The sequence below is a fragment of the Wyeomyia smithii genome, chromosome 3, assembly GCF_029784165.1.
Source record: "Wyeomyia smithii strain HCP4-BCI-WySm-NY-G18 chromosome 3, ASM2978416v1, whole genome shotgun sequence".
NCBI lineage: Eukaryota > Metazoa > Arthropoda > Insecta > Diptera > Culicidae > Wyeomyia > Wyeomyia smithii.
The window spans coordinates 11,136,651-11,148,830 of NC_073696.1; positions in this window are offsets into that span (position 1 = coordinate 11,136,651).

Consider the following 12,180-nt stretch of genomic DNA (forward strand, 5'->3'; position numbering starts at 1 on the left):
TTCTAATCTATTGCTGCAAGAACGAAGGAAATCAATCGAATACTAACCGATTTATTAGCATTTGAAATTGGACATATTTTTCACTTTTTTCGGTTTTAGATTTTCATTTCACATCCCTTCCAAACTTCCAGAGAGAAGTATTCTACTTCAAAAACGAGGTTTTGAATGAAAAAGCGTTATTTTCAAACAGGGAGATTCCATTGACCGGGGAGTATTTAAATGGTGGTGTCCATTGGGATTTTTCACAGTGAATTTGAATGAATTATTCCCTCAATTCTAATCCAAATCCGTGATGGTCGTGTCCAAGTGGTATGAACATTGAACATTTCGTATGAAACGACCCCTATTTAATTAGCGTGGCAAGGTAACGGAAGGCGAAATTGTTATTTGAAACTCATAAACCTAACTTGATCGCCGTGCCAATTTGTATACGTGGGTTCTCAGGTATGTTTTTAAGGTATTGATTTTCTTGTATCTCAGTGGCGTGGTCAGAGAGGGGAGGTTATTTCAACTTCATTATTTGTAAACTGTTGACAAGTTCATCATAAAAATTAGTATACTATTGTTTTCGAAAATTGGACAAGTTTCTGAAATATTAATGTCGTTTTATATGATTAGTAGTTATAAAAAGAGGGAGGCTGAATTGCTTATAAATTGCTCGACAACTTTAATTCCAATCACAATATAGATTAAATTAAGAGGATTTTTGAGCATGATATTGATATTAGTTTTGTTTTAATACAAAATTTGATTCAGTCGCATTTACAGTTAAAGACTTAATCTCTATAGAAGTAGGTGTATATAACTTTTTTTGCTAGCTCGTGGATATGGACAAAAAGTTAAGTGTTGTGAATATGCACTTTTTAAGTTACTTATGTCGAAGGTATAATGCAATAAATTGTGAGCCTGCGAATATTTCTGACGCTAAGGTAATATTTCCCTCCTAAATTATAAGTGTGCGTAGAGTAAAAGGTATTTTAATTTGTATAATGTTGAAACTTTTAGCTAGATTATTATGCATGCTTGTATGAAAAAATATCTTAATATTAGACGTGTTTCATTCATCAAAATGAATGGAAAAACTTTTTAATTTGTAAAACAAGAACAATATTTAAAATATTTTGGGTGGAAATATAAATGAGTAAATCTTCAAGTTGTTCATATTTGATACCTGGATCGTTTTGCACGTGTTACTTGATTGGAGGCTAGGACAATGCTCAAGCTATTCTTGGCCAACAAAAATAAATACACCTGTATAAATATATCCAAAAACCAGCGATAAAGTTGACTTCATTCGTTTCCTTAAAATTAATTATGTTATTTCGGATACATACCAAGAATTCAAAATAGCATCAAAATAATTTATTGCGAAACTTGCTACCCATACCAGCAGAATGCGGAATCTATTATTGTATATTAATTCAATGGTTCCCCAATCAGCACTCGAAATAAATTGGTTGCGAATTTGACCCCTGCGTCACAACCTAAAATGTTGACTGATCACCAAACCCACGCAGACCGGAAACATCAAACCAATTGAGCGTTGGGTTCAGCCAAAAGAAACAGCTCTTGGCTCCGTTGGTGGCTCAAGGTTCAAAACAATCCCATCAGCCTGCCTAAGCGTCGCTAAAAACACGTTTGGGTTGGCTAGCCCGGCTCTGGTGCGCCACGCTACGAGCCGTTCGTCCGATAGAGCAATTAATTATGCCGTTTGGATGATCTACGATATTCAAGCTGGAAGCCCACGCGCCTAGATTGCAGTGTGGATTCGCTACACCACTGACGATTATGTAATGATCAGCAGCCCCCGAAACAGAACTGCGCACTGTGGTGGCCTTTCGAACCGAGCGGAACGCGCCGTTCCGATGAAGATACGTCTAGGCTTTATGCCAGTATTTGATTGACGTGGCCCAGTGCGATGAACGAGCGCAGGTTTACGCCCACACGTGGGAGATTCTGGGGAAGAATCCGCGGTACGATGGTGCTTTGTCTGTGCGGATTAGGGTGACCCTTTTCCAAATGTTCAAAATTTACTCATCACAATCTAAGCGAAAATTTCGTTCACCAAAGCATGGTAAATCTTTTCAACGAACCAACTCAAGGTCAGTCCAATTCGAAACTTCCCAGAAGTGGGCAGCAGCCGGAGCCAAATTTCACACTTCACGATCGATTGAACAGGTGAGGCGGCTAGTTCACCGTCGTTTCAACCCTGGACCGACGCCTTCGTTCGGCCCGGATGATTTTTCGCTCCGCTCTTCGCCTCTGCCGAAGAAGAAAACCAAACATTGCCGGAAGGATGCGTACCGAATCTGTTCAATTCTGCATGTAATTATTTTTTGTCTCGTTACCGAAAGTCATTAAAATTCATAAGCTACATATATGAGAAAATGGACAAGAATTGCGTCGTCGTCGTTCAATTTCGCCCGGAGCAGTATTGCGTTTGGTACATGCTCGTAGACAATGGGACCAGTTCACCCATTTCGCAACGGGGCGTCCCCTGAACCGAACATCACCGGTAACCGTGGCAAATTCATCGCTGCGCTCTTGTAGATTTTGTACGGGGACTTGTAAACAAGCTTTGCGATATTTCTTCGGGTTTCAGGCAATGAGAACGAGAGGAGAGATGCGCAAAGAAGAAAACCGAACTAAAACGGGAAGAATCGAGGCAAGTGCAACATGCCACCACCCAAGAAGACGTCGCCGACACGCATGGACGCCGGCAGCCGGTGGCTATGGAGCAGAAAATAAGACGCTAGGATTAGGTTCAGGTTTGCGCAGTGCAAACCTATCCGACCGATAGAGATCTTTCGGAGTTTTCTTGTGCAGCGGGGAAGGTATTTCATGATTCGAACGGGGTGATGAAATAAGATATCCTTGTTGCTGAAGGAGGCCTCCGACGGTTGAAAAATTACTTCAGCCAGGTCCCCTAGGATAATTATCAGCGCTACGTTTTCAAGTTTGCATCCTTGTTTGGCAAAGATTGTGAGAGAAAGTGCTTGCTGTAGTTAGAAGGATTAGAAAGCACTAATGAGGTACGATTGCAGGGGTTTGAATGCTTCAAAATGAAAGAGTTTTTTCTTCAGGTAAACGTAATAACAAAACAAAAAGAGGAAAAAGAAATTAATTTTTACTGCACTATCTCCACGTCTCTAAGATTCATCTCCACGTCTATAAGATTCAGAGAGACGGACAGAACTGCGTTTTTTTACGTTTGGATTGCTTGTAGTCCTTTAAATCACTGATTTTACGTATTAGCTAATTGATTGTTATTATATGCATATTATAGAAAATTTTTAATAATTCAATTTAGATTCAAGTTTATGCAAAACTTAATAAAAATAATAAATTTATATAACCGATGACATGAATATACATTCGAACTTAATGAAAAATCAAGTTTCGAGTTTTTGATAAATAGCATCATGTGACATGTGTAAAAAAAAAATTGAAGCTCAAACAGTCATTTGAAAATGCAATGATAGAAATGTAGGTTTAAAAATCATGAAGGACGAAAAAAATATTTAAAAATCTCAATTCGTAAGCATATAATCATAATTCTTATACATTGGAATATTCTTGTCGAGAAGTGTCTACACGTCTTTGACTTGCTTGATCTTGGAAACGTTAGCCTCAACGTTTCATATGAATCTGCTTTGAGTGGCACCAATATTTTGGTGAAGTAAGCTGAATAACACAGTTTTTTTTGCGATACGCGACATTTATAAATTATGTAACGCAGTTTTTGATTTCCACTCCCCATATATTACATAATATAACGCCATCACCTACCCCTCATAAAATCGAAATCCATATCCAAATTTCTTACGAATGCTTACGAAGGGGGAGAGGGGGATTCAAGAGAATCTTACGTAAGATTAAAATTTTAAATTAAAAAAAACTGAAAAAAAAGTTTACAAAACTAAAATAAAATAAAATTAGTTGAATTATTTATCCTTAACAGTTGAACCTTGGGAAAGCAGTGAATTCGCCGTCGCTGGGTGATTGCGTGTTTTACTTCAATTCTACTAGTACCTAACAAAAGCACATTTAAGTTCAGTTCCTGATAGTGTGCCTGAGAGCCCTATTTGTACCCTTCAGAAATATATGGAAAAAGTTTGCGGAAAACTTGCGTTTTTGTAGAAAGAGATGACTGAACCTTTTTATTTTGTTTTCATGTTTTGAATTTTTGAGTAACTTATCAACGAAATTCGTGGTCATAAAACAAGTTTTTTTTACACTTCTAGTTGGATTTTTATTCCAAAATAATCCATACGTAGACAAAATGAATTATTTGAAGCCATATAACTGAATATGTTTCACTATTCGATATAAAGTATATTCTGGAAATAACAATGTACCTTATATCTAAGTTCGCCTGTATTGACAATTTGACATTTTTACCATGGTTGACATTCGTGTCATTTTTGAAATTTTTTAACATTTTAGTTATTGAGGCATTTTTGAAATTTTTGACATTTCTTAATGTTTGATATTTTTGAAAATTTTTGATATTTTTTGAAATTTTCCAATATTTTTTACTTTTTATTTTGACATTCTTTGATATTTTTGACATTTTTTGATACTCTTAGCATTTCTGACATTCTCTGACATATTTGACATTTATGATATTTATGACATGTTGATTAGACTGGGACACTTCACTGGGAAAATTCACTTTTTCAAAACTTTTTCTCTATAAATTCCCAGTTCGGTCCTAAAAATATATCGATACATGGTGGTTGTAGTTAATTTTCCTGGAAAAAAGTCTTCTGAAGACCGTAAGGCGCTACGATGCTTGTAGAAACAGCTATTCACCCCAAACTGATTGAATGTCTGACGGACGGCTCACCATTGAATTTTACTAGCAATACTGCTGCAGCATAGTAATTTAGCAATCGATTGAAACGATCCAATATGCGAAAAAAATGATTTTTTAATATAGATCTTTGTTTAGAACACAAATTTCGATTTATAAAACGGGAAACGAGGCCTACTTTGATTGGATGATATTTTCATCCAATCAAGGTAGGCTTAAAACCGGGAACATATCAAGAGGCCGAAAATCACCTCCAGATGCTGTTTCGAGTTCTAAGGTGATGACTTCTGGTGTGTGGAAAATGGCGAAAATGTCAAAATTCTACTTGATGTGGGATTTTTTTTTTAAATATAGATGATGCCAAGTTGCTTTCCAATGAATTCAAATATTTGGGAATCATACTTGACCAGAAACTAAGCTGAAACACTCAAATCGAACAAAAAGTTACCAAGGCCACAAACGCCCTATGGGTATGCAGCAGAGCCATTGGAAAAAGCTGGGGTCTACGCCTCGTTAGTTTGGTAAAATCCAAAGATTGGCCTGTGCATCGATTTGTGGAGCTATGAGAAGCACTCCATCAAGTGTCCTAGATGCAATACTTCACCTTTTTCCACTTCATCAGGTGGTTCAACTAGAAGCGGAAAAAAGTGCTCTAAGGCTAAATCGACAGTACAACCTAAAAGAAGGAGATCTAACAGGACACCTGAGAATACTGAAAGATTTCCAAATAAATAGTCTAATAAAAAGTAAAGAGGATTGGCTGGAGAGGAAACCAGATTTCGAAATTCCTTACAGAATATTAGAAATAGAACGAGAAAATTGTTGCCAACTGTTGGTGGACCCAGAATTCGGGACGGTTCACTTTGCTTCTACACAGATGGTTCTAAAATGAATGGTTCCGCGGGTGCGGGAGTCACAGGACCAGGAATTAATAAAAAAACTAGAATGCACGAATACGGGTGTGGAAAGAAATTGTCGACACGCAAATATTTGCATTTTCTGTTATAGTCAGGCAGCACTTAAAGCCCTGAATTCTCCTTTCTGCCACTCTAAACTAGTTAGGGAATACATCCTGTCGCTCCGAAATAGGGTTTGCAATATTCCCGGGGATTTCCGGGGACACGGGAATAAGAAATCTCATTTCCCGGGAATTAATAGCTTAGCAAAAATCAAATAAAGTTTATAAATGAAAGGAATCAAAAAATCGTTTACAATTTTATCATCAATTCGCATGAAAAACGAACTAAAAACAGAACTTTTTCAAGTTCACAGCAGAAATTCATGACTGATTTTTGTTGCAAATAGTTATGTTAGAAGAGTAGGTTTCAGGGGTTTCATGTCGTCAAACAATCGCTTCAGATCCGCTGACAATTTTTGTCAATTTTTCCTTAAGCCCAAATAATGTAAATTCCTTCTGTAAAACTTTGTTTAAGTCCACTGAATCTCTTATGGTGTTTGATTTCTAGAATACTTCTAAATCACCGATTCCAGCTCTTGCTACATTTTATTAGAAACTGGAGTGTCCAATACTTTTAGTTTGTCGAAGAGTAAGCAGAGTGTTGGGCAGGCATTAAACGAGGCAAATATTCACTATATTTGGTACAGAATTTTTCGGGAAAATATTTCTTCGGGCTAATATGTATGCTATACTTTTACACTATAGCAAAAATTTGTTCAAAACTCTGTTTGCTTAAACGGTATCAAAACCTTCTCGCTCATTTTTTATCAAATATATTTGCTATGCCATTACACGATACGAATTATTTTCAAAAGACCAACTGCTTAACAAAGCTGGTTTTCATTGGCGTAACAGTACTTCAAACCCTTCTGGAATTGTTATGACAATTTATTAGACAGTAGGCATCCGTGTAAGAATTTTGATTGTTTGACTGAAACGTTGTTTGGCCACTCGGCGATTTTCTTCAGAAGGCCGTTATAAACCGGTAGGAAATGATGAAATACTAAATAATCCATTCAATACGACTTTAAATAAGTCAGTGTTAGCACATTTGAGTGCCTTCTTAATTGACCTGCAAAGATTATTTTTCATGAGAAATCGTGGCCATGACCCAGGTTACACTGACTGAGTTTTATTAAATTAATCATTTCTAGTCGCAAAATTTCTAGTTATTGAATTGATTATTTCTAGTCGCAAAGCGGGTTTCAAATTTTTTTATCAGTTTACAGGTAAATTTTTATAAATGAACAAAAAAACACTATTCGCTCAGTAGTAAACTAACTGGCAATCAACGACATTAGACGAAGCAAATATTTGCCTAATTTTTTGTTTACGGACTAAGACAACAAACATTTTTGACAAGAGAGTTTCGATTGTGGAGTTTTCCAAGTGACAGAAGCGCACGTTTTGAGTGCAATTCGAAAGCTGAAACATTCCACTTGTCCTGGGCCAGACGGGATCCCGCCATCATTGTTGAAAAACTGCTCGAACAAACTGGTGGCGCCTCTTGTAAAGATGTTTAATCTTTCTCTGCAGCAAGGATTGTTTCCTACTAGTTGGAAAAATTCATTGCTCACACCGATACACAAAAAAGGGGACAAGTGCAACATAGCTAATTACCGAGGAATTACATCATTAGGTGCTTGTTCCAAAGTTTTCGAAATAGTCGTCAGATCAGTGCTGTTTTCATCGTGCAAAAACTATATTTCTAGTGACCAACATGGTTTTTATCCTAAGAGATCCGTCACAACCAATCTGTCACAGTTCTCTTCGTTGTGTTCTCGCTCAATGGACGCGGGAATGCAAGTGGATGCTGTGTACACGGACTTCAAGGCTGCGTTCGATCGTGTTAATCATGACATCCTTCTACGAAAGCTAGATAAACTGGGGCTCTCCGCTATGCTCGTGAAATGGTTTCATTCGTACCTGACCGGCAGAGTTGTATGTGTCAGTCTTGGGTCGTCACATTCCGAGCCATTTACAACGTCTTCTGGAGTGCCGCAAGGGAGCAACCTGGGTCCACTTCTATTCCCACTGTTTATAAACGACGTTGCTACAATTTTACCGCAAGGTACACGACTCCTTTTTGCAGACGATGTAAAAATCTTTCGGATTATAGCCTGTCTTGGAGACTGTTTGGAACTACAAAAGTTGCTTGATGCCTTCAGTGATTGGAGCAACCGTAATCTTCTTACCCTGTGTGTAGAAAAATGTCATGTGATTACCTTCAGCAGAAAGCTCCAATCAATTAACTTTCCATACAGCTTGTCTGGGCAAGCTCTTCAGCGGGTAAGCCAAGTAAAAGATCTTGGCGTAATTTTGGATAGTCAGCTTACATTCCGGGCACACTACGAAGATGTCATTTTAAGAGCCAACAGGCAACTAGGATTTATTTTTAGAATTGCCGATGGATTCCGCGATCCACTGTGCATGAAAGCTTTGTACTGCGCTCTGGTAAGATCGATGCTCGAATCAGCGGTTGTCGCTTGGTGTCCGTTCAACAAGGTCTGGATTGATCGCATGGAAGCTGTTCAGAAAAAATTCGTGCGTATGGCACTAAGGCATCTTCCTTGGCATGACGCTACGATGTTGTCCCCCTATGAGCACCGCTGCATGTTATTGGGGATTGAGACGTTGGAGAGTAGAAGATCTAACGCACAAATTATCTTTGTTGCGAAGGTCCTTAAAAATAAAATCGATTCACCCGCTATTCTCGCAGAATTGAATCTGTACGCTCCAGAGAGGAATCTGCGGAGACGTCAGCTTTTGAACTTGGAGGCAAGGTATAGTCGGTACGGTCAGCATGATGCAATTAGGTTTATGTCTACGAGGTTCAACGAGGTTGCAGAACTGTTCGACTTCAACGAACCCATCAACACTTTTTTACGTCGCCTGCGGATTCGCTAATTATTTATTGTTAATCGTCTCTAGTTGTTAATTTTATTCATTAAGACAAAAATTGTCAGATGGAATTTTTAAATATAACATAACATAACATAACATAACAAATAATTGAAGCAAATAATTCGATATCACACGGCAAGGAAATATTGAACGTCATTTCAAGCAAATACTTGCTTCGTACAATACCGACTTTCTAGCTGCACAGGGTAAGTACCGTATTTTGATAGTGTATTATGTTTCACTGCACAATAGTTTGAGAAACTAAATAAAATCTTGCGGAATTTTTCGAGGGAGTCGGGATTCCCGGGATCCCGGGAATCAATATTTCTGTTCCCGGGATCCGGGAATCCCGGGAAAAGGTAATTCCCGGGAAATCGTTCCCGGGATTGCAAATCCTACTCCGAAAGTTAGCTATGAAAAACCAGGTTAACTTATACTGGGTTCCTGGTCATTGTGGAATCGAAGGAAACGAGAAGGCCGACTCACTAACCAGACAAGGGTCATCCATTAAGTTTGTTGGCCCAGAACCTTTCTGTGGAGTCTCCCCGAGCGCTCTAAAAGTTGAACTCGGTGAATGGGAGAAAGCAACCATCAAAGCAAACTGGGATGTCATAAGTGGATTACGACAATCGAAAAGATTCATAGAGTCAAATCGCGAGAAGAGCCTCGTGCTGCTCAGGTTAAATTAGTAAGACCTGAGGACATTCACAGGTTTTATTACAGGGCACTGTCCGAGTAAGTATCATCTCAAGAAGATAGGTAAACTTCATGATGATAAATGTCGCCTGTGTGGTAGCTCTGCGAATGCCGAGTATTAATACAACGCAAATTGCGTATCTTCAGTAAGAGACACATAGAACTTACTTACATTTGGAGGGAAAGTCCCGGTGAGGTAATAAACTTCATACGAAGGACGTTGCCCAACTGGGATAAATGTGCGATGTAGCAAGGACATCAACTCGCCAAATAATGATGTACCTGATCGTACGCACTTAGAGTAAGTTGAAGCATACCACAATAGATCAAACAATGGTCACAGTGGTTCAGTCTTCTACAATGAAAAAAAATGACAAGTGGCCGCAATTCAACTCCAGACTTGCGGTGCTAAGAAAACAGCCAAAAGTGACCGAATACCTAATAGGCCGAATAGAAATTAAAAGAAATGATGACCAGCAACTAAACTTCAGACTTCATTCTGGAATATAAGATAATGACTTCCGGTTTTTGAAAAACGGCCTTAAGTGACCAAATACCACTCAATACGGATGTTTTCGGAATCAGAATGATGCCCAGATTCAAAAATTGACTCCAGACGTTACTCTGGACTGCAAGAGGGTAACTTCCAGTTTGTCGAAAACAGTTTGAAAAAGCTAAATGCATTAGAGCGTTATATTATTATTCGTGGATAAAAGTGATTGGCATAAATGTACACTCACGTTAGTAAATATACACGCGATTTATTACGGGATTTTGTACACATGGCTTTTAAAATTAACGCAGTACTTATTTACGCGCTTTTGTTTATAAAAGCGGTTTGGGAACCATAAACGTTAAGGTGTTTGCTGAGTAAATGGCACAGTCTTAAGAGAGGTGGAAGAATTACATATCCTTACAAAACTATGTGCACACTTAACTGCGTAATGTTTTCTCGGTACAGTAAAATGCCGAACTACTTGAAAACAATTTAGTTTACCGTTGTTCGATAAAAAAATTACTGAAAAATTGGAAACCGAACGTGTTTACCGGAATACCGTAAATTTTTACTGAAAAAATCCGTAAACCGAAAATTTCCAAGTTCAGTAAACTAAAACATCGAATCTCGGGACCCTGACATCATTTAACATTAAATTTTAATTTAAAAAAAATTCTTTCATAGATTCCGAACAACTGAACTGTCAAAATAACGAGTGCTTCACTAACAGTTTTTTTTTGTGTTTCTCTGTAGAAAGAAAAGGAGCAGGTTTGTTCAGATTAACTAAAATATTGGGTGAGTATACACTATTTTTTCTCAGATCTCGTTTTTTTCGCTGAAATGAATATTTAAATAAAACGAATAATTTTTTCTTTAATCCATTTTGTAGGTTACGAACTCGCTTTGCAGGATGGAAGTTGCAGAGTGATAGATGTTACTTTATTTCCTGGAAGCAATACAACTCTCCAGTTTTTACCAAAGCTGTGTTTAGTTGAATCAGTTGTCTTAATACTTTGACAGTTGAACATTACCGGGAATCTCGTAGAAGTTGACAGGTTTTTGATTTTTGCTTTTACAGAATCTCGGTGTTTTGATGTTTAACGAGATTTTAACCGAGATCTCAGCTGTTGAAATCTCGGTAATTTGACTTGGTAATAAAATCTAAATGTGTAGGATACGAATTATGAACACATGTTTCTGTTGTTCCAATTCCTGTTTTTTCTCTATATTGTTCAATGGCGATTAACTAAATTATAAATAGTCCAGTGGGTGGCCGTTCAGAGGATCCAAAGTCATCGTAAAAGAGGACCATTTTTCAAAGCTGGTGGTAAACATTCCTAGTTTCCTTTTACTACACGGGCGACCAACTAGAAAAACGGGAATATGCCACGGCGGTCAACTAAAATTTGCAAAGACCAATACTTTAATTTGCTATCAAACACATTTGTGGAATTTTTACATGGATTCTAGAATTACCGCGTTCATTTGCGCGGATGTCAGGATGCGGTTTATGCGGTCCCTTCGTCAGGGTTACCAATCATTACAAAAAGAGAGAGTTGAAAAAGAATTATTACTGAAATTTACCGCTTCATACCATCGAATTGAATGGGGATGTATTTCATAATGTATTGTAAGAAAACATTGACATAAGAGAGACTATCATAATTCTACGTTAACTTGCGATTGTGTCTTACACACAATCTTTTCTATTTTTTGATTTTTTGAAATATTCTACCAAATCGATTTTTTTAAATTATTGCACATTTTTTTCAAACCGAGTCAAACTGTAAGAAATATTCAATATATGGTGCTTAAGTTGAACGAATTCTTTGCTGTGCTTCAGAATCAAAAATAATAACTGAACTTAATTAATTAAACGCTGGATGAGTGACCCAAACTGATTTATCAGTTTCAAAACCATGACCACCGAACGTTTAATTTTTTCTCCTGGCAGTTTTGTACACGTGTTCGAATTCACTAATGGGTTGAAGCTCGAGAGACTGCTTGAGGGAGTCTCGCAGTCTGGACCCGAAATAGAAGCTGTGATTGATGAATGAAGGAAAGGCCGCATTCGGAGAATTTTACGAGAGCGAAATTCCTTTGATTGTTTTCACTATTCAAGCACTTTGAAGTGTATCGGTTTTTTAGCCCGCTGTAGAAAAGGATTATTGAAGAAACCACGTACCGAGCTGCTGTCCGTCATGAGGTTGAAGGTATTGGATTTTATTGTGTAACAGTTTCGAATCGTCGAAACTATCAAATAAGAAAGGCGCGCAAAAAAACGATAAGCGACTTCTTTCAGCTAGGTTT